The sequence below is a fragment of the Odocoileus virginianus genome, chromosome 32 (genome assembly GCF_023699985.2).
Source record: "Odocoileus virginianus isolate 20LAN1187 ecotype Illinois chromosome 32, Ovbor_1.2, whole genome shotgun sequence".
Classification (NCBI taxonomy): Eukaryota; Metazoa; Chordata; class Mammalia; order Artiodactyla; family Cervidae; genus Odocoileus; species Odocoileus virginianus.
The window spans coordinates 770,989-798,706 of NC_069705.1; the positions used below are offsets into that span (position 1 = coordinate 770,989).

At 43.1% G+C, this 27,718-nt stretch overlaps 1 protein-coding gene and 1 non-coding gene across 3 annotated transcripts in view; one reads left to right on the forward strand and one right to left on the reverse strand.

Annotated features, from left to right (window-relative positions):
• The window catches only part of ZMAT4 (zinc finger matrin-type 4), a 362,220-nt gene that overhangs the window by 74,990 nt on the left and 259,512 nt on the right, over positions 1 to 27,718 (reverse strand). The gene's annotated exons all lie outside the window — the stretch shown is intronic.
• Positions 21,055 to 21,127, forward strand: TRNAG-UCC (transfer RNA glycine (anticodon UCC)). Its single transcript has one exon. It is a non-coding gene; the product is annotated as a tRNA-Gly (tRNA).

The window sequence follows — 27,718 nt, forward strand, 5'->3', positions numbered from 1 at the left end:
TCACTTGAAACTATCACAGCATTGTTAATTAGATCAAGGAACTAGATCCCACATGCCACAACTAAGACTTTGTGCAGCCAAATAAATAAAATCTGGAAAAAAAAAAAAAAACCCTCTGCCTCTGAGATTTAATTTGGTGTCAGGGTACAGAAGCCAGATTTGACTTCAAGAGTGCCTGGAGATAGCATGAAAGATTGTAGCCCCTTCCCGCATTCATCTCTTCCATCTGGCTATCCCTGAGTTATATCTGTTTACAATAACCTGGTAATCTAGTGAGCAAAATGTTTCTCTGAGTTGTGTGAGCTGCTCTAGCAAATTAATCAAATCCAAGGAGGGGGTCACTGGAACCTCCAATCAATAGCCAGTTGGTCAGAAGCACAGGTATAGATGACAACCTGGCCTTGTGGCTGGCATCTGAACTGGGGGGTGTGGGAGGGCAGCGAGGATGGACTGGACCCATGGGATCTGATGCTGCCTCTGGGTGGATGGTGTCAGAATCTAGTTGAATTTTAGGACACCCATCTGGCATCCCAAGGATTGCCTGCTGGTGTGGGAAACACCCTGCCAGTGTTGGCATAGGTACCAGAACCTATTTAAATATCCACATTTCCCCTAGGAGCAATGGTTCAGTACTGGCTAATTCGGTTTTGGGGTGGGGGATTTATAGAATAACTACCTTGAATAAAGGTCAACTGCATATACACACAAGGGGAGCAATCAAGACAATGTGAGGACCAGCAGGCCACTGGTGTGACTTTGGCTCTTAATTGCATGATGGGAGTCACTGGACTGAAGGTCAACAGGATCTGACCGCTATTTTGAGAGCTGTCTACATGGAACACAAGAACAGAAGCAAGGGGACGATGTAGAGATCAATCAGAATCGTTCTGATAAGAGAGTGTAGAGACCTGGAGCAGGGTAGTGGCCCAGATTTCATAAAGTGCCAAAAATGAGCTTAAAATATGCCGTTTTCTTCCCAAAAGAAGTAAAACAAGGGCGCTTTAACTATGCAACATCTCCATCTGACTGCTCCTCCACAGTGCTTTGCATCAGGTCCCAAGAACACAGGCTAGGCCTTCAGAGTCATCCTCTGAGCCCCTTCCAGCCCCATCCAGCTCTCTGGCATGTTGGGTTGGCTCTGTCTCCAAAATGGATCCAGAACATAATCTGACATTTTAAAAATTCTTTTGATTGTGGTAAAATACACATAACATAAACTTTGCCATCATAACCATTTTTAAGTGGACAGTCCAGTGGCATTAAGTGGAGTAAGTCCCCTACATGTGAATGAGTTCCATTCTGAGAGTGCATTTGTAAGTCCAGTTTGTTCATGAGTCCAACATAGTTAGCCTAGATACTCAACTAACACAATCTGCTATATAGCACTGTACTGTAGTCGATTTTTTTAATACTTTTCACCCAAATAATACATAAAAGACAAATAAAGAACAAAGAAGACAAACTTTTAATCTCACAGAACAGTACCTTGAGAAGTACCATAGTACGTACAACAGCTGCATCCAGGGGCTGGCACAGAGTGAAGAGGCAAGAGGAGTTAAGTTACTGACCGGAGGAGGGAGAGGAAGTGAGAGACGGCTGAGCTGAAGGATCATCAGCAATGGGAGAGGGAGGACACGCTGGAATTTCACTCACGCCTGACGTTGATGGAACACACGTTCCCATCTTTAAAAGTTCAAAACTCAAAGGTTCGTATGTAGGGCACTTACTGTTCATTCATATTATTCTGCTGCCATCACCACCAGCCGTCCTCAAAATGCTTTCCACCTCCCAAAACTGAAGCTCTGTCCACATCAAACAACCTTTCTTTCCTCTCTCCCCGCTGACAACCACCATCTACTTTGTCTCTATAAATATGACTATTCCAGGTACCTCATATGGGTGGAATCATCCAGGATTTTGTCCCTTTGTGTCTGGTTTATGTCTTCAAGATTCACGCAAGTGGTAGCATTTGTCTGAACATCCTCTGTTTTTAAGGCTGCACAATATTCCATTTGTATGGATATACTACATTTTGTTGGTCAATTCATCCAAGGACATGTTGATTCCACCTTTTGCCTATCGGAAATATTGTTGCTATGAGCCTGGTGTACACATACATGTCTGTATGAGTCCTTGCTTTGAATTCTTTTGTGTACATATCCTAAAGTGGACTTTCTGGATAAAACAAACCCAGAAACCATCCCTGAAACCTCAGCTGCTACCACCCTAGTCTAAGCCCCCATAACTTCTTATTTGGACGATGCCAATTGGCATCCTCACCCTTCTGTTCCTCTTCCCTCTGTTTAGACCGTTCTCCACACAGCAGTCAGAAGGATGCTATTCACATTTCAGTCCAATGGCCCCCTTCGCACTCTGATGAAAAGCGGCACTCTGATGAATCACAGCGGCATCACATCGTCACCTTGGCTGGGCCTCCCCCACTGCCTCTGCCTCACCCCCCGACCCCCCACTGCTCCCTGCTTTGCACACCCCTGCCTGGGGACCCACCCTGGTCACTCTCTCTGTCTGCTCATCCCCAGGGCTGGGCATGGCTTGCCCTCAGCTCATTCAGAGCTTCTTTCAAAGGTCACCTTCTCCATGAGGTCCTCTCTGCCCTGATGAGACTGCCACCTCCTGCTGTGCTCCTGTCTGTTCTCCTCTCATCTTTCTCCATAGTACTTAGCACCATCCATCATATTATCGATTTTACTCTTTAAAACAATTTTCTGAATTGCTGCATTAAAATCTAACATTCAAAAAGGCATATATCTTTGTCTTTCTGTTCCAAGCACAGAGAAGTCCCTGGCATAGAAGCACTCAGTAAATATTTGAATAGATAAATGAATGAACAGATGAAATGGACAATCATTCAAAGGCAATTCAGACAAGCTGAACAAGAAAAAATGTTTAATCTTTAGAGAAATATCTAGTGGTCCTTTCTTTTGGTTTACCTAGATGGAAAAACTCATTGACCTATTATTTGAATTTCATGGCTATTTAAAACCAAGGTTTCTGGATGGGAGGGGGTTTCAGCAGTAACTATTCTGTCTCTCTGCCTCTCATCAAGATTCTAATGTGCCTCTCCAAAAGGAAGCATTTGAAGATGCAGAGAGGATATTTTTTAAAACTCCTTGAGTTTTTTAAGTTTTTACCATAGATTGAAAAAATAAGAATACATACAATTCCTTTTTACATACGAGTATGTTATATATATATTTTAAACATGAAAGTAAGGTGCCAAGTATATTATTAAAGGGTATGATGAACTGATTTTGGAAGTCTTTGTGCATATGTATTGTTGTCATTGTTCAGTCACTTAGTTGCATCCGACTCTTTGCGACCCCACGGACTGCAGCATGACAGGCTTCCCTGTCCATCACCAACTCCCAGAGCTTACTCAAACTCATGTCCATAGCATCTGTGACGCCATCCAACCGTCTCATCCTCTGTCATCCCCTTCTCCTTCTGCCTTCAATATTTCCCAGCATCAGGGTCTTTTCCAATGAATCAGTTTTCACATCAGGTGGCCAAAGTATTGGAGCTTCAGCTTCAGCTTCAGCATCAGCCCTTCCAATGAATATTCAGGACTGATTTCCTTTAGGATGTACTGGTTGGATCTCCTTGCAGTCCAAGAGACTCTCAAGAGTCTTCTCTAACACAGTTCAAAAGCATCAGTTCTTCAGTGTTCAGCCATCTTTATGGTCCAACTCTCACATCCACACATGACTATTGGAAAAACCATAGCTTTGTCTATACGGACTTTGTTGGCAAAGTAATGTCTATGCCTTTAATATGCTGTCTAGGTGATTATATATTGGAAAAGAAAAGGAATATTAGGCCTACAATCCACTGAGATGAAATCCCATCAGCTATAAAATACTGCTTTGATATTCCAACCAACAGTTTCCACGATTAACCATCACCAAGCTTGTGAATTGTTACTGCTTTTTTTCTGATCAGCCACTGCAAATGACTACTCTGTAGTTAACAGGCACAATCTGGTGGGAAAACTTGACCAAACAATTGTTAATTCGATAAGATAAGTAGACATAGGCAAGTCAATCAAAAGTTTTAAATTTAAGATTTTCTGAAATCTGCCAAATATCCAACATTGACCTTGACTCCAACACATTTCTAAAATGAATTCTTAGGGTCCCAGATTCACTCACTGCAATTTATTTCATCGTTTTTCCTCTTCCCCGCCCCCCCTCCATTGCACTTTAATTTTCTAACACTCTGGTTTCTTCTATTACTTAGTTATAGCCCCAGAGAACAGGAAGTGTCTGATTTATGAATCTATTCCAGCATAGGGTCTGGCACATAGTAGGTATTTAGTTGAGGTCTATTAATTATGGTTAGGCATTGGACTCTGTCAAACAAACACACATACATACAAAAATACAGACACATAAATGCATACAATACACATGTATAAATACACATGCATACACATATACAGGCTTCCCTGCTGTCTCAGTAGTAAAGAATCTGTCTGCCAAGCAGGATTCATGGGTTTGTTCCCTGGGTCAGGAAGATCCCCTGGAGAAGGAAATGGCAACCCACTCCAGTATTCTTGCCTGGGAAATCCCATGAACAGAGAAGCCTAGTGGGCTACAGTCTATGGGGTCACAAAAAGAGTCAGACACAACTAAGCAACTATACAACAACAAATACACACATACACACATAGACTTCAGTGTTCTTACACTGACTTTGAGGAAGTTGAAGAGTTCCATTTCCAAGGTAAATTTGGAAAAAACTTCACCAAAGAAGGGCTTCCCTAACAGAGCAGGTCTTCTCCATTAAAAGAGCTAAGCTGCTCTTCCCTTTGGTGAAACAGGGGCCCACTTCGTCTGACAACATATCCTCTTGGGGAACCATCAGCTTGCTTTGAACCCAAGAGTTGGCATCTACATTCCCCTTGTTCGTGCGCAGCTGTGGGGTGCCTGGCCACGGCTTCCTCTCCCCGGACTGTGCTCCAGGCAGGTGGGAGGGTGGGGTGAAGACAGCTGGTTGAGGGCGGTGCTGGCTTGGGCGTGTACCGTATGAGCAGAGGGAAGGGAGGCCGGTGGGGTTCCCATCACTGAGCCCAGCTGAGCCCTCCATTCCCGGCAATCATCTCTTTTTCTGCCTGGTCTCTCTCCCCATGCATAGTGCCCAAGTCACCCTTAGGATTCCTTGGACAGTGATGGCCTTCCCTGTTCATGCAGAGCTTGCAAATGTTCTTGGTCTTGAGCTGTTCAAACGAGCATCATCTTTTTGGGTGTTTTCATCTCCCTGTTTAAACTAAAAGCTGCTTTGAAGCTACAGTGACATCTCAAGATAGTCATGCTTTCACCTTCCTCAAGACCTGCAGACAGCTCTGCTCACAGGGCGCTTACAGAATAGGTATGCAATCAAACAGGTGTTTATGCAGGAGGGGGCAGGGATGTTGGAAGGGGGGAGTCAGGTAATGGATAAAGCTCTATTTTGCTTTATTTCCATACTTTGGACATCTTTCATTCCCCCTAGGATGTAAGTCAATAGATAGTAATAGTACAGTCTCCCTCACATTCAGATATTCTGTTTTTCTGACCTCCTTTCTGGCCTGAGCCATGCAAACTCCTATCTCTAAGTTCTTCCAAGATAAAAATGGACCAACAAAAGCATTTCTACACAGCTCAGTATAGGATGCTGGAGGGTCGTACCTGAGTCCCAGCCCACAGACACTGCCTCCTCCATCAGAGTGGACCCAGCTGCCCTTAACAACAGAAAAATACACACACATATGCATAGGTCCCAACTTCCCCTGGGCATTCCCTAATGCCCCTGCCATCCTCAAGCAAGAGGCTGTTCTAATCCTGGGGATTGGGGGTCTAAAGGGCTCCCAACATCTAGGCTGTGTAACTCCATCTTGCCCCACGTCTGGAGACTGGATTCTCGACTGGGTCATGATGCCCAAGTCCTCGTCCTGGAGAAGTCCTATTTCCACAGTCAGTCTCCCTGCCCGGCTGCCCATTCCCCTTCCAGCTGTCCACAGAAAAGCCGTCCGAGCCTTCCCATTAGTTCCAGAGCTCCAACAGGGTGGAAGTAACCTTTGTCCCTCTAGCCAGGTGGGTTTGGGAAACAGTCGTTTTTATCTATAGCTGAGCATGTAATGTCAAGTATACAGCACACGGGCGCAGGGTAGGACCTCCAGCCCTCAACCTGAAAACAGCTCTCACTCACTACAACCCTTATTGCTTGAACATTTGCAGTTGTTGAAGGAAATAATTTAAAGGATTCAAATGGGGGTGTGTGGTGAGAGGGAGGCTCAAGAGGAAGGGTGTATAGGTATACACATGACTGATTCACGTGGTTGTACACCAGAAACCAACACAACACTGTAAAGCGGCTGGCCTCCAATTAAAAATTGAAAAAATTATTTAAAGGATTCAAATAAAACTGGAGGGCTTTATTTACCTGGTGTGTCATTAGGGACCCCCCAAAACCAGGTGACCCCGGGTTGGAACAGAATCAGCGTCACAGGGCACGGGAAAGTGGAGTTTGGGTCCCTGTGGTTTGGACTGAGGCAACCTTTTTCCACTTGAACCAAAACTTCAGCCCAGACACTAACAACCATTAGCATAAGGTTTTCCTAAAGGGTTTTAGCAAGCCTTACGATTGATCAGCCGTCAAAGTGCCTAGGACGAGGAGATAAAGAGCAGAAAAGTAAGGAAGGGGGCAAAGGTGGGGACTGGGGTCTCTGAGATCTGTTTCATTCCACTTATGTGGCCAGTGCTTCTCAAAATATCTGTGATAACCAGTATTTTTTTGTTTTTATTTACTTTTAATTTTCATTATGTTGCAGAACCACACTTCTGTGAAATCCAATAAAAATTAAATTAGTAGGAAAATAAAATGAAAACAAAGGCATGTAAAACACCAGCCCAGAGTTATATTATCAGATTCAGCACACTTAAAATGACTCTATAAAGTTCCAGGGGGAAGTTGCTAAACGTTTATTCTCAATTTCTATGCTTATCTCACTGCAGACCAGTAAAACCCAGTTCTCAGGCCAGCATGGGTCCATGAACTAATTTTTGAGCAGGACTGCTTTAATTAAGTGCAAAGCCCCATCTGCCCATGGGAACACCCCCCACTTGATGGCGGGCACCCCGTGACTGCCTACCTCTTTCCTGCAGACCACTGCCCACACGTGGTCCCCATGCTGCTGTCTTCAGCGAGAATTTATTCCTCAAACCCACAGTCAGATGTCAACACAGCCCAATCTGATCACCTTCCGGCCCCTGGAATGTGACCAAACCACAGAGACACCTCACTGTGACAAAACCGCACATTTACTTCTGGATACTTCTCAGTTTTCTTCTCACCTTCCCTCATTCTCTCAATTCCTTGATGAATAACTGATTCAACATCTTTTGTTCTGTAATCCCTTCAGACTTTTTTGCTTTTTACAGCTTCGGACCCTGGTTTTGCCTGTTTCATGTCCTTTCTGTCCCCCCAGCTCCCTTTGAGAAGACGTCATGGGTTCCAGGTGAACCCACAGAGTTCCAATTCAGGGGATCCAGGTTTCAGGATCTGCAGCGTCGATGACCAAATCCAAGTCCTAGTCCCTGTCTTCATTCTGTTTTCATCAGCCAAGGTATGGCAGCATCTCCAGCTTTACAGTTACTAGATTTATTAATGAGATTAATTAATGCATCTCAATTTGAACAGATTCCAACTGGTGAATTCTATGCAGCATTTTTTATGGAAGTTTTTTAAAAGTATCTTCTAACACAGTCAAGCCTTGAAAACAAACAAAACTACAAAGAGTCCAAAAATAAACCTCCACTCATTATTGAATCCAGAGCCTGGAGATCTTCTGTTGTATACAATAAATCCAGAAAATTAAGAGCTTATTTACAGAGGCACACACAGAACCTAATGTAAAGAGTACCCAAAATACTGTTCACCTGTACAAAGACCACCTGGGTGTCTACTTATCTTTTATCTTGGATCAAACAGGCAAACCTCTGTGAGTGCATCATGCCTTAGGTAGGCATCATACTACAAAGTAAAAATGGATTGTGTGAGGCAGCCATGCAGGGTTGGAATTCATCTCACGAGGAGATACCCAAAGAAAATCACACATAAAAATAACCTAATCAAGTGGATGGTCCACCAAATCATACACATTTTTTTTTTTCAATGCATCTGTCTGGAAAGCCTGATTGCCAGTTGAACCACTTAAGGGAAAATGACTCATCTGCTTCATGTGGATAAAAGCAGGAACCATTGCTTTCATAAATGACATGAATACAATTTAATTCTGTTATCTTTTCTGCTTGGGAAAAGGGACTGGATTTCACACAGAAATAAGAATTTGATGTTTGTATATTTGCCATGTTTTCCTGAGAGTGCAATAAGAAAGAGATGGTGCCTCATGCATTTCAAATCTTTGGATGTGCCTTGGATTCAACTCTGCACACGGTATAAACAGCAGAAGGGAGACAGAAGATGGGACACTATGAAAGGAGGTTTTGTGTGAAACCCAAGCTGGTTCCAGACTAGATTTCCTTCTATTTTCAAATTGAGTAATCAGATTTACTTGGCGGCTAGTCTCAGCTTATGTGTACAACGGCTGTTATGGAAATTCCTCTTCACCATCATATAAATATACAATTATCATTTTCAAAAAGATCCAAGGTGGCATCTGCCCTTTCTTTTGAGTTCTAAGAACAAGTAGCCTGTACTTAATTGAGAAGTTCCTTTGGCAAATGCAAAAGTTATGGAATTTTTTGCTATAGAAAGTCACTTAAAAGTAGTTTTAATGGACCATGTAATAGCTTATTCCACTTTGCCCTTTTATTTTAGCATAAAAGCATAAATATTCTATTCAAATGCAGAAAATCTATTCAGTAAAAATACTGGCCCAGCATGTCAGCTACAGCACTCTTTGGGCTGTGGTCCATTTAAAGGACAACGGCGGGTCATCATTCATCCCTTCTGCCTAGAACTTGTACGTATCATCTGTGGGACGTATCTGATCACTGAAATTTACACTTCAACTTATGTCTGCTGCATGTAATCACATCGAGAAAACCATTATTCTGTCCTACAGCAAATCAATGTAGGGTTTCCTTCTGGAAGAAAATGTAGGCTGTTCATATTCTGAGCATTAGTAAGGGAGACCAGTAAAGATGAAAAGTTAAAGTCTCCAATGTTCAAACAGTTTCTCAAGAGAGGTTAAAAATAAAATTTTACTATCATCTATTTTAGTTTTACAGACAAGTAGCTTAAGTGTCGCAGTAAACTGGAGAAGTAGGATCTGGAACTCTCCGGCAATCTAGAGAGCTGACTTTTCAGCATGCGTTTTTACTGTCAGATCTGCATTGTCATGGTTGAAAGGCAGTGGAGGGCAAACCCCCGGGGCTTCGGGCTTCACTCTCAGCCCCATGCCTTACTGTCGTGAGACACTGAGGCTCAGTCTTCAGCTTTGCAAGAATAAAGATCATTTCATATAGTCTGGAGGTGGGGGGTTACTGTGAAGGAATGAAGGAGGCAACACATGGAAAATGCCCAGCACAGTTCATGGTATTCAATGGAGAGTCTCTCACTGCTCATTCCTAGCCTCTCTTCTCTCTCTCATGAATCTATTATGATAAATAATGACCACAAGTGCTCTGGGGCAATACTGCAATCCCAAGGACTCACTGTGTGTCTACACAAATACAGAAGATGTGATTTGTTATTGCTTCTGTTTAGTTGGCAAGACGTGTCCAACTCCTTTGCAATCCCATGGACTGTAGCCCGCCAGGCTCCTCTGTCTATGAGATTTCCCAGGCAAGAATACTGGAGTAGGTTGCCATTTCCTTCTCCAGGGGATCTTCTGGACCCAGGGATCAAACCCATGTCTCCTGCTTGGAGCTCTGTTTCCTACAGAATCTAGGACGAAGAAAATTTCTGAAAAAGCTTTTGTACAACTTTAAATAAAAGCCTTTCTTCAAAAAGATAAGAAGTCTTGGCTTATTTCCCCCTTTTGGCATCAGGTATTAAAGGAAAAGAAAAATTAATATTTATAGTTAAAGCATCTGTTGGGGGAAAGCTACATTCATTTCACAAAATTTTACTTTAGGTTTTCTAGCAGCTGGAATGGAGAAGGAAGCAGAATAGGTTTCATAAGTCAATAACAATTGGAAGTAAATTTATCAAGAAAAAATATCTCAACTCTTACCAGACCCTTCGCTTTGGGAGGAATTTGTCATGATGTCATGATGCTCCTTAGTAAGAATCATAAGGTAATGTCATGAATCGTATCCTTTATATTTTTTACACTGAAAAAATATACAGAATACTCCCGATGTGGAATTTTCTTATACTAGAATTCAGGGAAAAGCAATAGCAAGATTTTAGGACAGTAGTTGTAAAATACTGATCTACACAAGAAGTTTCTTTAAAATACACATTTCAAGGCTTCGTTCATGACTCAGAATTTCCAAGACTAGAGTCATGCCCAAAATACGTTATTTTAGAGAGGATGCAGGTATTGCCCAGCAAAGGTTGAATACTGGTCCTTTTCAGTGGTTCAACCTAAATGTTGCCTACAAAAGTGGTCCAACTCTGGCAGCTCCTAAGAATACATTCTAAATGTTATCCTAAATGAGGAAATCACTACAGAGAAAGACACTATCATTGAAATTTGAGGAATTACAAAATGAGCATAAAGCTAAAATAAAAAGGCAAATTATGGGTCAAGAAATATGATGAATGTTCTTTGAGCAAATATCTGTGTCACATCCTCGGTAGTTACAATGCCTTAGCTAAGTAAATAGCATGGAACACGCAATATGGGATCCTGAAAAGCAGAGGCAGGGGCCCCACCATCCATAAACTTACAGCACAATTCAGACGGAGGATCACACAGCGGAAGCTTATGTCAATCAGGGCGAGTCAATGTACCAGGAATTATGTCCACAGATGCAAACTGTCTACCGAATATGCCGGCCACTGGGACCTCCAATACCAGCCTAATGTTTTGTCTATTCTAAAAGAAAGCCTTTTCCAGATAGCTCTGCTGCAGACAAACTGACTGAAATTAAAAATAAAACTAATAAGGAACTTCCTTTGTGGTCCTGTAGTTAAGATTTCGCCTTGCAATGCAGGGGATGTGGGTTTGATCCCTGGTCGGGGAACAAAGATCCCATATTCTGAGGGGGACAACTCAGTCCCTGGCACAGTAGTGAACCAGTGCGCCGCGAAGCAACTGTGCCTGCGCACCGCAACTAGCGAGGCTGTGCACCGCGTCTAAAGCTCCTATATGATGCAACAAAGATCCTACAAGCCGAAAACTAAGACCCGACACAGCCAAATAAATAAATACAAATAATTTTTTTTTAATTCTAAACAAAAATGAAAATAAGGCACATGGCACAAATCAGACCAATAGAACACTCTCTGAAATTCCACCCCACTCCCTATCTTTTGAAAGTATGACTTATACAGCCTGACTGGTCAGAGTTGAATCACCATAGTTTTCTATATAGTTAATCTCCAGGAACTAGGTTTCTGCTATCTGAGTGTGTGGCAACAAGCTGATGCACCAGTGGGAACAGTACCATTTTAATGTGATTTTTCAAATTCAATATTTAGAGGTATTTTTAATCAGTCCACATATAACAAAGAGAAAACATCCTTCATCCTGGGGTATCCAGAACAAAGGCAACGTGAGGCAGTATGCTCATTTGTAACAGAGTCCCTCTGGACTTCCTGGTATTTATCTTCTACATCACTGCTCTAAGAGGCTAAACACTCACAAATAATTCTGTCAGAGGGTCTGGGGGGAGGTGGGAAGCACACATAAATAATACTTCCCAACACCAAATATATTTCATAGTGTCTAACAGATGCTCCAGATTTTAAAAATGGAACCATTGTTTAAATATCTTTCGAGGCAGATGAGGTCCATGTGGACAGAAGAACAGATAATTCTGAGTGCAAGGACTTCAGCTGTCTTTTGAGACTTGTGAGTAGGCTTCCTCTAGCTGTGACAAGTAAGGGCTACTCTCTAGTTGTGGTTTGCGGGCTTCTCATTGTGGCGGCTTTTCTTGTTGTGGAACACAGACCCTAGCGCGCATGGGCTTCAGTAGTTGTGACACATGAGTTTAGTTGCCCCCGGCATGTGGAATTTTCCTGGACCAGGGATGGAACACCATATGTCCCCTGCATTGGCCGGTAGATTCTTAACCACTGAAACACCAGGGAAGTCTGTCTTTTGAGACTTTTAAATCCAAGCTACCAATTCATTTAATGTAAAAACTGATATTGCTTGATCCTTTTGATTGAGTGCATCCCATTCTTCCTGTGACTAGAAAAACCATATGGCTTTTAGCAGCCAGAGCCACACTAAAGGTGGAAGGAGAAGAGACGTGAGGGTCTGGCTCTCTCAGGCCGAAAACCACCGCTTCTGGCCACGTGCCCTGACTTGGTATTATGTGGCATCTTAGCTTGGGTTTCTCCAGAGGTGACTTAATTCAGGGAATTAAGTATAAGAATTTTCTTCTGAAGACAATTCCAGGAAACACTAATGAGGAAGTAGAAAAAGAGGTAAGGAAGATGTTCATGAAGGATTTGCTTTCCAGTAAGTGGGCTCTTAGAAGAAGGCTGAACCCCACCAGGTTAAGTGTCTGTCACAGATTGAGGCATGGGCCCCATCGTCAGTAAGCCCACAGCATCATTCAGAAGAAGAGGCACACCAGTGCCTGGTCCACCACTGAGGACAGGCTGCTGGGGAAGGGGCAGGGCTATTCCCTCTCTGATGCCTGGAGCCTGGCGCAGAGACAGTAACATGGGCTCTGGTGAGCAGACAAAGGCCCTCAGACAATGGCTGATTCATGTCAACGTATGGCAAAAACCACTACAATACTGTGAAGTAATTAGCCTCCAATTAAAATAAATAAATTAAAAAAAAGAAAGCCCTCAGACAGAGATGCTGGTGGCAACAGCCTTAGCTCAAGGTGGTATGCCCTGAGTGATATGGGCAGAGTGAAGAGGAGACAAAGAGGACTTGATCTCAAGTGCCCATTCAAATTCTCTGTAAGTTAAGAGGATGGCAGAGTAGGGGTAAAAGAGAAAAGCTTAAAAAATAATTTTTGAAAAGCCTAAAAAATAATAAAAGCACAACCAGTTTGGTCTTCTCCACGTGGGTGTAGCACACTTGGCATCTTCAGGGTTTATTCTGTACTGGGTGGGATGCAGGCTGGAGACAGGAAGAGATGCTCATCCGGCGGACACTGATGAGCGAGCCATGAGTTCAGATGGGGAGCACAGGAGAGGCAGTGGGGAAGGGAGGCAGAGACAGAACATTTTGCTCAGTCCCTGGGGTAGCGGAGGGGAAGCCAGTGCAGCCAGCAAGGTGAGGTCCAAGGAGGCGGGCACCAGAGAGACTCAGGGCCAGGGGGAAAGGAACATCTAGTGGACAGTCCTGGCTGGACAGGAGTTCTATCTGGCTCACCTCTGAACATCAGCTCTGCACTGCTGACGGGTCCAGCAGACCACAGAAGGTGAATTGGGCACCTCTCCACCCCACGAGTGAAGAAACGTGCCCTGGGCAGAGGACAGAGGGGTCACAGTAGACCATGCCCACCGCAAATAGACCGAGTGCCTGCCCTTTCATTATGGATCCGTGATGTCCTTCTCATACTTGCACCCCAGCCCACTGCCCACGGCCCAAGACACGGCAGTCTAGTTTCTCACACAGGGAGATCACTTACTCACATGGAAAACACACAGTAGAAACACAACGGGCCATCCACCAAACATAATCCCAGCATTTGAAAGCTGTTCGTCACAAAACAGGAATCTAGATTTTTCTCACTGGCCCTAGAGAGTTCCAAGAGATCCCAAGACGTGGAAGTGTCTGGGCTGGTGGGTTGTTTAGGAAGGCAAGAGGCTAGAAATGGCTATAGGGCAGGAGCCCTGACCCTCCCTGTGATCATTTTCCCCTTGCCACTCTTGGTGGGTCACTGCAGGGGCACGCTCTAAGTGACAACTAAAATCTGGGTGTTTACAGCCACAGGAGAGTGGAAGTTGGAGCAAAGTTGATGTTGGAACAGTCAGAGGCCCCTTCCTCCTCCATCCTTCCACAGAGCGTGGCAGGACTGGTAGCCTCAGGGCACAAAACCAGGACACAGCAAAGATTTTCAAGCCCAGGGACTGGCAATCTGCCATCTGACCAACATCACTTTTTTTTCTTCTTGTTAAAGACCATTTCTGTAGCTCAGGATCCTTCCTACAAGATCTGGGAATCTCGGGTACTAGCAAAGCAAAGACCATGGTCAAAGGAAGATAACAGATTTGCTTCAGATTTTGAGAGGCTCGCAATGTAAAATCGTATGTTATCGTAACACAAATTATCCAGCCAATGATTCCTCACTCCCATAGCCTCTTTACAGATTTTTATTATCAAGCTCTTGATCCAGCCATGGCTTGGGCTTGACATGGCTCCTGTTTGAGTCAGCCTGTAACGAACAGCTCTGATAGGTTATAATTCTGCATTTACAGTGCCTAATACAATCTGGATGTGAACGTGCACAAAAATGTAGCAGAAGATCTGTTTCTCTCTCAGTGGTTTTCTCAGACAAGCTTTTTTGCTGCCCAAGCTCCTTTTAAGCTGTGCTGTACATTTGTTTTTCAGCAAAAGCATTTCATTATATATCCCCTGCTGCTTGCTCATTTCCAGTGCATCCTAGACCATTCGGAATACTAGTAAATTCTTGACGGAATGATTTATATTCTAATGTTAGCAATGGTGTGTTCCACAAAATTGAGGCCTGAGTAGTTTTATTAGGGAAATGACATTCCACACTACTGGTCTCCATCGTTTTAACCTAATAAGAGTGGGTGATGCTCTGCAAAGGAGAAACACTGTGATTCTAGTCTCATCTGTACCACGGAGGGGTGAGGGACCCTGGGAAAGTGACTCAGGGCTGTGCCCATGAGACAGGCCTGCACACACCAGAACCACCTGTGGAAAGCCAGAAGGTGGAAAGATGGAAAGATGTCAAAAGGCTTAGACAAGGCCAGAATGCGCTTCATGAAAGGGTGAATTCAGACACAAGAGCCTGGAGATAGCCCCGAATCCATGTTCCAATCGAGAGGAAGATGGCTGGAAGAGGATGTGATTCCAGTAGCTGAGGCTTTGAAGTGGGTTCAGGTCTGAGCAGCTGGTAATCTGCAAAGACTCAGGGATTCAGAAGTTGGAGCAGAAAATAAGGGTGGGGAAAAGAAGAGAGACTCACCCCAGTGGTATCAGGCAGGGCTGGGAAATAAAGGTGCAAGTTTGGAGTTGAACAATCTCGGAACTGTTCAAAGCAGATCAAATCATATTTGGCAAAAGCTTACCCACAGCTCTCAGATTTCAGTTGTGTCAGAGCCAATACACTAGTGACAAGGTCATGGACTTTAAAGGGCGCTAAAAATATTGAATCTTTCATGGAGTGTTAGTAAAAATAGAAACTCTACTTTCATTTACCAAAATAATAGCTTTCAGAAGTTTAGTATAAGAGTCAGTTCAAAGTATTTAACATGTTTAAACTGCCCATCGGTGATACAGGAAAACACAAAAGAAAGTTCAGTTGATAAATGAGCTGCCAATTAAAAAAAAAAAATCACTGTGGCTTATAACTTAAACATACGAAACATAGAAGAAAGAAAAGAGTTTATTTCAGATATCCAGAGTTTACACTTGTATCTGCCCAGAGGAAACAGTGAAGAGGATGAATACATGTGTACGGTTCACAACCGAAGGATACTGGGAAGGACCACTGACCCAAAGACGAGTATTCTCAAATACTCATGAGGATGCCCCTCTGAGGTGGAGGAGGTGATTTCCAGGAAGCTGGCATGGCCGATACAAGTTTATGGAGAAGAAAACACATTGACCAAGAATCCATTCCATTCCCATCAGTGGCACTAACTGGGCAACTTTGCACAAACCCTTCATTTCTCCTGGTTTTCTGCCTCATTTGCAAAAGAGGGTATTTAAGGCCAGCTTAAATGTTACGATTCTAAGAGGTTACTAAGTGTTAACACTTCACTTGACAAACATTTACAGCTTCCCTCCAACCTGTCCAACTCTATGTTTAGGGCTCAGCAGCAAGACAAATCAAACAGCATGTGTGGCTTCAGGGAGCCCTCTGTCCGGCTGGGGGACTGACACTCTAGTAATGAAATCGAGCCTGGCTGCACTACTGGAAAGCCAATACTAAGAGGCAAGGTTGGTGGAAAGGAAATCTTGCTTTTTTTTCCTTTCTGGAGGCTGGCAACCAGGGAGAGGGCAGACTTGGGCCCCAAAGCCAACACTCCGTAGCTAGTCAGTGGGTGAGAGCTTTTAAAGGGGAGTTTCAGGAGTGTGTAAGGGGAGGGGCTACATGTAGAACATCACCATCAGCTTTGATGGCCATCTTGAAATCGGTCATTAGTGGCCTGACCAGCCCCATCTTGATTGTTTTAAGTACATTTACCCTTCAGTTGCAGGGTCGGTTCGCTCCCATTTCTTCGAGGCCAGTTCTTGTAACTGTGGCAGCTGAGGTCATGGCCCTAGTATGGGCATCATGTAGTTAATTTCTTCCACCCAGTGGGGGTTTCAGTATCTACAGGCCGGCTCCCAGGATATGCTCAGGATATTATCTGTAGACCTTGAGGAGGAACTAAACATCCCTGACTTTAATGACTAAATTATTATTTGGTCTTATTTGAGTGCTTTTCCTTTGTTTCTGTGTTTTTCTCATTTCTCTGATTAAACTTATTCTTTGACCAAAGTCTTTCTACAGACAAAAGGCAGGCTGAGGACTTGGGGGTAGGGAGGGACCAGTCAAACGGCTCCCATAGGGTCCTGCTCAGTTTTATAACCACGGGATACTACACAGACAGCGGGAGGTCCCCTGATAGAACAGAAGGAGCTAGCTGGAGATTAACAGCTGTTATCTGAGCAGCTGGCCCCATGGCAGCACAGCAGGGTCGCATGCAGCCCTAGGACGATGTGACATGGAGACAAGACGGTGGGCTTGGAGGCTGCTCTAGGCAAATACTCTAAGAAGTCTGAGTGCTCCTCTGTGAATCTGAAAAACAAGACTAGTATTATTTTCCTTGTAGGGTAGGTGTATGAGAATAAAAAAGTGAGCAAATGCATGAGAAAATACTAACAAATGCTTAGCCTAATTTTAGTATGGAAGAACAAACCTGACTCCATTTCAGACCTATTTCTTTTATTTTAAACTTTGTGCCCTGTGGCCTGTGCTGAGTCATGCTGGCTCTGTGCTTTTTGTAAAAGAAGGTGGCCTGTAGCCTGAAATATACAGGACAGTCCATTCTCGAGGCTCCGACCTTTAAAGATCTAACAGTCTTCCATTCAAACAGAGATAACAGAGTTGCACAATAGAGAACAACATTTTGTGTTGTTGGAGGTTTACAGGAACATCGTGATCTGACCTATGGGGAGAGCAGCAAGAACAAAGGATTCTGACGCCAAGAAGTTTACAGCAACCAACAACATAGAATCCCCTTTTAGGGGATTCTAACTCAAGCAAGATGGTTCTTTGGGACATTAGTCTGCCATCTTCTCAGTTTGATGGCTTTCCAAATAAAGTCATTACTCCTTGTCCCAACATCTGCTGATTTATTGGCCTTTTGTGGTGAGTAGAACAAGTTTGGACTTAGTAACATTATTTTGGTGATTTTCATTTTTAGTAATATGCAAGTTACTCAGAAGGGGAGCCAAGAGGACAAAAAGACAGACAAGGCAGTTTTGCCTCAGCTTGGCTGGAGGAAGTGATCATCACTAACTTGTAGACCCCAGATCCATCTTCTCCACAATTCTCAGGGTATATCATGGTACAAGGGGACCAGGGACTGCATCTAACATTCCAGCAGCAACCAGAAAACAACAGTGCTCTTGGTTGTGGGGAGTCCGTCTCATGGGCACATGAGATATGTTAAGTTCGAGAACCACAGGTACCCCAGACAGATCACATCAATCCTAAGATGAAACAAAGGAGCTTTCTTCCTCCAAGTTTCAGCCCTGCTGTAATAAACCACAGAAATAACGAAGCCTCTGCCTGTCCCATCCAAGTCAGTGCTGACGCCAGTGGGAGAGACTTCTGTGATTGGAGGTCCTTTGTCCCCTCTAACCTGTAGACACTCAAGGTTTATGAAAAACACCAGTTTGCCAGGCTCTCGTCGTTGGCCCAGCATCAATACTTGGAGAAGTTCCTGGTGTGCCCACCCCACTCACACCCTCTTTGCCTGTCTGTGCCCCCAGCACCCTGTGTTTTATCTGTGGGTATATCCCAAGGACCTGGGTATGAATCTGCTACAGATTGAGTCATGCCCCTCACCCCGACCACCATAACTCTATCGAGTGTGACCTATATCTGGAGTTGGTTTTTTTAGGAGGTAATTAGGATTAAATGAGTTCATAAAAGTAGGGTCCTGATCTGATAGAATTCGTGGTCTAATAAGAGGAAGAGAGAGAAATCTCTTTCTTTCCAAATGTATGTACAGAAGAAACGTGTGTCAAGTGAAAAATAAGAGCACAACTAAAAGTTGAGAATTATATTCTAACCCAACGAGCTTCCTGAGGACTTAAACCCAGGAGACAATCTCTCAGCTTGCTCTGAGGGCTGCTCCAAGAGGCAAAGGAAGAGTCAGGATATGTAGGGTGTTTTGCAAAAAAAAAAAATCTAGGTACTCAGAATGTCAAAAATTACTGTTAATTAAAGAAAACCAAACATCTGAAGTTCATGATTTTACCACTTTTCTCTGTACGAGAAAATGTGAATATTTGCTCAAGTATCTGGTTTCTCTCTATCCTGCCCCCCCGCAGCGTGCACAGTCAGGGAGTGGAGGGGGAGGAGGTTCCTGTTTCGATGGCTAATTACTTGAGGGCAGCAGCATCCTCTGATATGGCAGGGGGCACTTTTTGTCCACAGAGAGGTGAGGGGACAGCAAGATGACCATCCACAGACCAGCAAAAGAGCTCCCACCACAAGGTGACAATGCTGGCACCCAGTCTTGGACCTCCAGCCTCCAGGACTATGAGAAGATGAATGTCTGCTATTTAAGTCTCCCAGACTGGCATTTTGTGATGGCAGTCCGAGCTTGCTGAGATGGTGTCCACCCTTATTACCAAGTTATGAGCTCCTTGAAGGTAGAGACCTTGCCTTGCTCGCCTTTGTTGCCACAGCCTCAAGTGCCCAGCACATCTTTAATTCCTAAGACGTTTGTTGTAAGGAACCCACCCATCAGAGCAGGCGACGTAAGAGATACGGGTTGGGAAGATTCCGCTGGAGAAGGGACTGGCAACCCACTCCAGGATTCTCGCCTGGAGAATTCCATGGACAGAGGAGTCTGGAGGGCTACAGTCCATGGGGTCGCAAAGAATCAGACAGGACTGAAGCGACTTAGCATGCACCCACGCAAGGCTGGAATACTTATCAGACATCAGGTGCAGATGTAGAACAGGCAGCTGGACACATAAGTCTAGAACTCAAAGAAGAGGTCAGAACTAGATCAGTACATCTGTTGGTCATCAGCATACATACAGTACTTGAAGCCAGGAAATTAGGTAAATGCATTGGGGGGAAGTGCAGGACTTCCCAAGTGGGGCAGTGGATAAGAATCTGCCTGCCAATGCAGGGGGCACAGGTTTGAGCCCTAGTCCGGGAGGATTCCACCTGCTGCAGAGCAACAAAGCTGGAGGGCCACTGCTGAGCCCACGCACCCTGGAGCCCATGCTCCACAGGAGAAGCCGCCACAAGGAGAAGCCCGCACACCGCAACGAAGAGTGACCGCGCCCGCCACAGTCAGAGAAGGCCTGCGCAAAGCGATGAAGAGCCAGGGCAGCCGTACACAAATAAGCACTTTGAATTATATATACAAAGGACAAGATGCAGACAAATACTGTTTGAGATACCCAGAATCCTCAGATTTACAGAGTCAGAAAGTACACGCGTAGTTTCCAGGGACTAGGGGTTGGGGGTGTGGGGAGGTGGGATGGAGAGTTAGTGTTTGATGGGAACTGTGTTTCAGTTTAGGAAGGTGAAAACTTTGGGAGGTGGATGACGGTGAGAGAGTTGCTCAACAACGGAAATGTGCTCAGTGCCACTGAAATGTACAGTTTAACATGGTTAAAATGATATGTTTTAAATTATGTGACTTTAATCACAATTAAAAATAGTAAAACTAAAATATTAAAATAATCAAAAAATTAGATACCATTACACACACACACACACACACACACACACACACACACACACACACACACTAAAGAAGAGGCCCTGGGACACTTCAATTTCTTCAATCACATATGCAAGAAGCAGCCAGTTGGGAGCCTAAGAAGGCACAGCAGTGAAGAGGGAATCCAGGTAAGCTTGGTATTTCAGAAACCAAGAGGAAATCAAAATGTTTCCTGTTGCATAAAATGAAGATTCTGACAAAATAGGAATTCATATAGCTGCTTTCTAGGGATAGGAGCAGCAGAAGAGACTTATAGACCTCCAATGAGCAAACTGAAGGAAAAAAAGTCCCCGAGGTTATGCAACTGGGTAAAGGGCCAAGACTAAACTAGCCTGAGGGTAGGCAGCCCTGCGATCTCGACCTGGGGCTCGCCAGGCTGCCCCTGCCCTGACCTGAGCAGTGAGCATGCACAGGGTATTCAGGGAACAGCAAAGCTGGTTAAGATCCCTTCATGCCTGAGCGCTGCGCCAGCACACGGGCTGGGAGGACAGGCCAGACCTTTAAACCACCAGTGGAAATTAGGTTTCTGCGACTAAAGGAAGGAGCCCCCAGGTCTTTAAAATTAAAAGGAAGCAAAGCCATCAATTACTAATGGGAGAGATTGGGTAGACAGGTACTGGTTAGAATTAAATGGGAAAGGCAGAAGAAAACACAGAGAGAAACTTCCCTATCTAGAACAAAAGCAAAACAAATGTAGACGTTTCCATAATAAAATGACTTATGTACTAACTAGTGTACAATACCTGTCCTCCTGGTGCACTAGAATCTCTATTTCAGAAATGAACTTTTGGGACTTCCCCGGTGGTCCAGTGGTTAAGACTCTGTGCTTCCAACGCAGAGGACACAGGTTCGATCCCTGGTTGGGGAACTAAGATTCCTCATACCATGGGTGGGGTTTGACCAAAAAACAAAAAGAAAGCATTTATAACTGTATCCTCTGCAGGAGGGTTTGGAGTTTGGGTAAAGGTGAACAGAACCAGGAGATATGAAATTATCCACTGGATGAATTAAATTTCCAAACCAAAATTCAGCAAATCTGACCCTGTGACGCTCTTCCTGATAACTCCACTCTGAATTATGTTTTTTCCTCTGCAGTTTTTCTGAATAATTCTGCATATAAAATCACATTGTTCTTATCTACCTTTGTACCTAAGTGCCACTGAACCATTCCTGGTCTGGCAGACAGTCAGAAAGTGATTACTGAACCAACCAATAATCAAACAATGAATGGATCAGGATATCTGACATTTGGTTTGTCCTTGAAAATCTGAGATGAGTACTTCCCTTAAGAATATTGCTGCAGAATATTCTATCAGAAAGGCTGAGATTTTCAAGGGCATTAAGCACACAGAGAATGTATCACTGCATTATGTAACGAGAACATTTGAGGTGTATCTGCGGCAGAGTCAGGCATTAGAATCCAATGCATAGATAAACAAAAGAATATATATACAAACACATATATGCACACGCACACATATATATACACATGCATATATACTCAAAAGTGTATGTGTACATACATATACTTGTTTTTATATATTTGTATGTCTGTATACACACAGAGAAAGAGAGAAAAAATATTCTTTCACTGTCTTTATGGACCAGGAAGACATTCACATGGCTAAAATTAATATTCAATAACATTATTAACAATATTATAATTCAACTTACTTGAATTATAATTTTTCTACCATTTAAAATTTTTCTACTATGTATAAGCTGGGAATAGAATGAAAATATCTTATACTTTTGAGATTTCAATACCTTCTAGACTGATTTTCATATTTAAATTATTTCAACTTGCTTCTTCAACTTTAAATCTAATGAGGGCTGCATCTCTTTTCTTATACAGCAATAAGCACTCTCTGTGTTCAACAAATAGGTATGTTAATAAGGCTTTGCAACTGATCCAGCTCTACTTCTTAGGGAGTCCTTGGAGAGGAGATGGGAGGAGGTGAAGATTAGTCTACAGACGGAGAGGCAAGAGGACAAGGGATTGAATACTGGAAGGTCTCACTTCTGTCTCTGAGGTGGAAGGGAAGCCACCGCTGAAAGTGAAGACGGTGGAGGCTAGGAAGAGCTTTGCAATCAGCTGTCAGCTTTGAACTGTCCACAGGGAAAAGGAAGGTTACACAGAGATCACAGGAGGACTAAGCTCCGAGTCAAGAGCTGAGGAAGGACTGTGTTAATTTATCACGGCCAAGGTTTAGGTGATTTTTCCCATTGTCATCTCAACATCCTGATCAGAGGAAAGGATGTGACGATGTGTGAGTGAGTCCAGGTTACAGCCTGTCTGGGGGGATGTAACGCACCAGATGGCCAGAGACCTGAGGGTACCAATAAGAGATGTATTGAAGACAGAGAAGCAGGTAGATGTCTAGGTGATAAAAGAAATGAAGACAGGAAAAAGTTGATAAGACGATAATACATGTGTCAAAGGACTAAAGGTTGTAACACTGGACAGGAAGATTTTGGAAGGCTTATTAGGAGCCAACTATTGTGTGAAGTGTTTCACATACGTTATCCCATTACATAACTATGAAGCCTGCACTATGACTATCTCTATTATGAGCTCAAAGAGGTTGGGTAAGTTATCAAGATCATACTGCTGATAAATTATAGAACTAACAGGACTCAGCCCTCTTATCTATTATATTAGGAGACCACATGACAAATAGTTACAGTGAGATTAAGAAATTGTTTTGAGTTCAGAAAGCTGTGATCTGGGAAAGAACTTTTGGATGAAAAGGAGACTCTGTTGGAGGACTGAAGTTCTAGAAGTTGGTAGCTGGCTGGCAGAAGCATGGGAGGAGCCTGATTACTAATTTGGAGCAGAGAGCTGGAAATTTGAAAATGTTTTTAATAAACTACAAAGATGTCAACAGTGCTTCCGGGTTATTTGTTACTTAGAATGAAAATAAAGAGTAGCCATGAGTGGCCATGCCAACCCAAATCTATGCAATACACAATCACTACTACTGTGAATCTGAGTACATAGCAGTAAACATCCATCACACAGTGGAAATAAAGATCATATTTCTATGGAAGATCACACAGAAAAAATGCTTTCTTAAGAAAACCTTACTTTCAGTCTTTCCTTTCTATTTGAATTCTACTTCCTGGCCTAAAAATAAACAACTTATTTTCAAATTCCTACTTAATGATTCGATCCTCCGCGTGAAAAGTTTCATACAACCCATGCTGGTTCCTCCACCTGAAAGGCCCAACCATCAGTGGCATTTATGCAAACTCTCCCTTGTCTGAACCAAATTCCACACATTCTATGCAAAGTTTTCCTTTCTTTTCCAAACAGAAGTATAGCGTGTCCACCGAATCTGCAAGTGGTTGAATCTGAGAAACACAGAACCGGCAGATGCCAAGGGCTGAGTGTACGATGCCATTTCATACAAGGAATTTGAGCAGCTGCAAATTTTGATATGAGGAGAGATTCAATCTTTCCCAGAAACTGAGGGAAAACAGTCTACACTACCTATGCTCCAAAATCCCCAGCATGCTTATTTATACTTCAAATGCCTCTCCTGTCTTCATGTGGAGTGTGAAAGTCGCTCAGTTGTGTCCAGTTCTTTGCAACCCCGTGGACTATACAGTCCATGGAATTCTCCAGGCCAGAATACTGGAGCGGACAGCCTTTCCCTTCTCCAGGGGATCTTCCCAACTCAGGGATCGAACCCAGGTTTCCAGCATTGCAGGAGGATTCTTTACCAGCTGAGCCACAGGGGAAGCCCTTGTCTTTCATAGCTACAGCCATAATTATAAAACTACTGCTCACAATCACTGAGAACATATTCCCCGTCAGGCTTAGCATGGGTCCTTTTAAATAGATTTTCTCTACCCTTCACACATCCTCTATGTAGAGCACAATTGGTATCAGATCTGTTTTATAGATGAAGAAACTGAGGTTCAGAGAGATTAAGTTACATGTTCAAGGTCACACAATCAAACAGGAGGAAACCCAGTACTGAGACACAGTGATACCTATTATTAATCTTGGACCCAACCCCCAGTTTTCCACACTTACATATTTATATTCTATATATCTGGAGTGTTTCTTAACAAGTAAAGACAGGTTAAGATCTGAGTCCAAATCATCTTTGTGTTTCCTAGAGTGAGCATGACAGTGCTTTGCCCATAGGAGGCTCTGCAAAGATTCTGAATGAAGGGGAAAATTAATCAGCTTATAGTATTTAATAAAGAAAATTGTGTTCCTGGGCATACAAATAATTGTAGGAGAGGGTAAATTATCAGAAGAAAAATAATTTAAAAGTGAAGAAAAGTTGTTAATGTAGAAGAAAAACGGCTGCCTTGGAAATGAACCAAGATCATTCTGTCGTTCTTGAGGTTGCACCCAAGTATTGCATTTCTTTTGTTGACTCTGAAGGCTATCCCATTTCTTCTAAGGGATTCTTGCCCACAGTAGTAGACATAGTCTCCATCTGAATTACATTTGCCTATTCCTGTCCATTTTAGTTCACTGATTTCTAAAATGTCAGTGTTCACTCTTGCCATCTCCTGCTTGACCACATCCAACATGCCTTGATTCATGGACTTAACATTTCAGGCTCCTATGCAATATTGCTCTTTACAGCATCAGACTTTACTTTCCCAGCCAGATACGTCCACAAGTGAGCCTTGTTTATGCTTTGGCCCAACCTCTTCATTCTTTCTGAAGATATTTCTCCACTCTTTCCCAGTAGCATATTGGATACCCGAACAGTCATTGGAAGGACTGATGCTGAAGCTGAAGCTCCAATACTTTGGCCACCTGATATGAAGAGCCAACTCATTGGGAAAGACCCTGATGCTGGGAAAGATTGAGGGCAGGAGGAGAAGGGGATGACAGAGGATGAGATGGTTGGACGGTATCACTGACTGTGGACATAATTTTGAGCAAACTCCGGGAGATACTGATGAACAGGGACACCTGGCGTGCTGCAGTTCAAGAGGTCACAAAGAGTTGGACATGACTTAGCGACTGAACTACAACAACAGGAGAAAAATGGACCTACAGCATATCAGGAACACTAAAGTGACCTGAGCCATCCCAGTGCTGCAGAAGCCTCACTAACTCCACTCACTGTACACACACACACACGCTGTGTTAGTGAATGTGTGCATGTCCTCACAATGTTGTTTTCTGACCCAAAAGAGTTTGATTTTCACTTTAAAAATTTTATTTTATTTTTCTTATCTCACTCCTTAATACCTAAGCAATGCACAGCTCATCAATGGAATGTATATATATTTTTTTCCCAAAGCTAAGTAATGTCACAAAGGTCATCTATTAATGCAGTGATACATAATTTAAATCAAAGCTTTTATTTTTCTAAATTAAATGTTATAACCTAGACCAGTGGTGGTACTACACTGCCTGATAGCTAAGGAAGGAGAAGAAATATGCCTTATGGTATATTGTTTTTTAAAAAGATGCCTTGTGTATATGTAGGTGTGCAAGAGTTTATATGTCCACACACGCAAATTAAAAGCACACATGAGACATGATCACTACATGTAATGCTGAACCTTCAGACTTTAGTCTCAAAATTGTTTTGCACAGACATTATAGAATAGCACTGGACAACATAAATATATTGTGAGCCACATGTGTAATTTAAATTTTCTAGAAGCCACAGTAAAAGAAAATAAAACAAAACAGATGAAATTAATTCTAATAATATTAGTGTATTTTACTTAATATATCTGAAATACTATCATTTCAACCTATAATCAATAGAAAAATATTAATAAGTGCTTATTATTTTTAAGTGTCCAATAGCTGTCACATCAGACGGTACACAATGGAATGTTCCAGATGGAAAGACTCACAAGGATTACATACTTGAATGCCATTAATTTACATAGTAGACACCAAAGACCGGAAAGGCTGAGTGGCTTGTTTAATTCCACGCACTTCTAACGTAAAAGACTTCGTTCCTCTCTATGGCCTGTTCCCTTATTGTTTCTTGTTTGAATGTAGGCAGAAGGAGGTAGGTTGGAAGAAAGTAAAATCATAGTCATTTAAACTCCCTGAAATAGAAATACTTTAATGGTACCAGGAAGTTCAAAACTCTCATTTCACAAATGAAAAAACTCAGAAAGAGGAATGGAGTCATATGTTAACAGAGTTTCATGCTCCAAGCTTTGAGGTGAGAAATCTGGGGCTCTGGTTGTAAAGCTTCTTCTTAGAAGGTCCCTGAGCCCCACATGGAGTGGGCACCCCAGCCCTGAGGTAATAACCATTAATTCTTTAGTTCAAGTTCAGTCCTCCATATTCAAATGGGCAGACTGTCTCTTACAAGGATACTTGTCACTGGATTTAGGGCCCGCCCTAATTCAGAGGGTATCACCTGGATATCTTACCTTAACTGCATCTGCAAGGAGCCTTCTTCCAAATAAAGTCACATCCTGAGGTTCTGGGCAGATGTATCTTTGGGGGGCAACTATTCAACCCATGATACTAGATATTTCTCTTTCTTATTTCTTTAATAGGATTGTTTTTCCATTATCAATTGGTAATAAGCAGAAGAGAAAATAGCATGACTTGCCAAAAAATCTATGTAAATCCATGGCTGATTCATGGCAATGTATGGCAAAAACCACTACAATATTGTAAAGTACTTAGCCTCCAACTAATAAAAATAAATGAAAAAAAAAAAGCAGGAAAAAGAAAAAATTTTGACTAGGATGATCTCCTGCTGTGGGCAGGAGCAAAAGAAGAGGGATGAACAAACACCCCAGAGATGAACATTATCTAAAAGTTTTAAGTGTCAGATAAGACCAGGAGTTCCATGCCATTGGACTCAATAAAGTCCCTTTCTTTTCAGCCCAGTAGCTAGAGGTGTGGGAATTTCCAGGTGGCTCTAGAGGTAAAGAACCTACCTGCCAATGCAGGAGACTTAAGAGAAGACAGTTTGATCCCTGGGCGGGGAAGATCCCCTGGAGAAGAGCATGGCAACCCACTCCAGTATTCTTATCTGGAGAATCCCATGGTCAGAGGAGCCTGGAGGGCTACAGTCCATAAGGTTGCAAAGAGTCAGACACGACTGAAGAGACTTAGCAGACATGCACAGCTAAGGATTCGTGACAAAGATTCTGTTTGCCTGCATGCTAAGTCATTTCAGTCATGTCCAACCCTTTGTGACCCTATGGACCGTAGCCTGCCAGGCTCCTCTGTCCATGGAATTCTCCAGGCAAGAATACTGGAGTGGGTTGTTGTGTCTTTTTCCAGAGGATCTTGCCAACCGAGGGATCGAATCCGCATCTCTTACGTCTCCTTCATTGGCAGGCGGGTTCTTTACCACTAGCGCTACCACAAGCAAAAAAGCATCCAAGCACAATGCAAATAAATCAGTGTTTATCCCAGGTTTGTTCCCTTTAATAACAGGGGAAAAATATTTCCTATTTGTTGTCAGCTCTAAGAAATTAGGGCTCCCCTGGT